This window comes from Ostrea edulis, chromosome 10 (genome assembly GCF_947568905.1).
Source record: "Ostrea edulis chromosome 10, xbOstEdul1.1, whole genome shotgun sequence".
Taxonomy (NCBI): Eukaryota; Metazoa; Mollusca; class Bivalvia; order Ostreida; family Ostreidae; genus Ostrea; species Ostrea edulis.
In genome coordinates, this window is record NC_079173.1 from 12,183,654 (window position 1) to 12,185,039 (window position 1,386).

The 1,386-nt window shown below is 44.7% G+C and overlaps 1 protein-coding gene across 13 annotated transcripts in view; it reads right to left on the reverse strand.

Moving 5' to 3' along the window:
* Positions 1–893, reverse strand: part of LOC125666818 (beta-1,3-galactosyltransferase 1-like) — a 104,536-nt gene extending 103,643 nt beyond the window's left edge. For 4 of the 13 annotated variants that reach the window (XR_008799329.1, XR_008799330.1, XM_056151935.1 and 1 more), the window contains exon 1: positions 1–321. This exon is cut by the window's left edge and continues 1,182 nt beyond it. The gene's annotated coding sequence lies outside the window, so the exon portion shown is untranslated. The other 9 variants (XM_056151944.1, XM_056151941.1, XM_056151943.1 and 6 more) reach the window with 5 other exon arrangements.
* Positions 894–1,386: the final 493 nt, after the last annotated feature.

The window sequence follows — 1,386 nt, forward strand, 5'->3', positions numbered from 1 at the left end:
ACGGATGGAGTGCATCAATGAGCGTGTTGTCTCTTACACACCTGTCAACGCTTATAGCAAATAGTTCCTGCATCACGTGACAGTTTAAACAATATTGTGCACGTATTGTGTAAGGCGCGTTAATGAAAACAAAACGATGGAATACTTTGTATGATGTCTTCAAAGAGCGCGTTGGGTCTCTTGCACTTCTGTCAACACTTATAGAAAATAGTTCCTGCATCACATGACAACTTAAATACAAGTATAGTGCATGTACATGTATGGTGTAAAGCGCGCCAACGAAAACAAAACCATAGACTGCTTTGTGTGAACACATTAATTAATTAGATTAATTAAAGCTGACATGAATTAATAAATACGTACACCTTTTTCATCTTATCCGCCATATTTCTCTCAGATAGCCTAATTTACTCTACCCGTATATACCCCAAATGTGATTGTCACACCTGAGTGATTTTTCTAGGTGGACTCGACCAGTGCACATCTCCGATAGTAATATATAGGGAAATGCGAAACAAATAAAATCCCATTTTAAAACATTATGCTTTGCTCAAAATTACAAAATATTTATTGTATACCAATGCAACATTCCGAAAGTTTAGATAATTTAGAAAAAAATGCAAAAAAAAAAAGAAGCTTTTCTTGCATACTTGCAAGTGCAAGCAAGTATTTGCAGTTTCTTATGAAATAAATGCGGAGAAATCATTTGCCAATTACATACTGATAGAATGGAATAAGCAAAGAGCATAAAACATATTATTTATATCAATTCTTGCAAAATACAGGTCCATGCCATATGCATAATATGTAATGCACAACACCGTATCAAATACGTGTAGCTATGGTGTCCGGATAGGGCCATTTGCAAAAGCGTGACTGCGCGTCAGTCACAACACGCCATCACGCCAACAAGCAACGCGCCTTCGTGCTCTCACGCCAACAAGCAACGCGCCTTCGCGTTCTCACGCTAACAAGCAACGCGCCTTCGCGCAGACAAGCAACGCGCCTTCGCACTCTCACGCCAACAAGCAACGCGCCTTCGCACTCTCACGCCAACAAGCAACGCGCCTTCGCGCTCTCACGCCAACAAGCAACGCGCCTTCGCGCAGACAAGCAACGCGCCTTCGCGCTCTCACGCCAACAAGCAACGCGCCTTCGCGCAGACAAGCAACACGCCTTCGCGCTCTCACGACAACAAGCATTACGCCTTCGCGCAGCGTTGCTTGTCTGCGCGAAGGCGCGTTGCTTGTTGGCATGAGAGCGCGAAGGTGTGTTACTTGTTGGCGTGAGAGCGCAAAGGCGCGTTGCTTGTTGGCATGAGAGCGCGAAGGTGCGTTGCTTGTTGTCGTGAGAGCGCGAAGGCGCGTTGCTTGTCTGCGCGAAGGT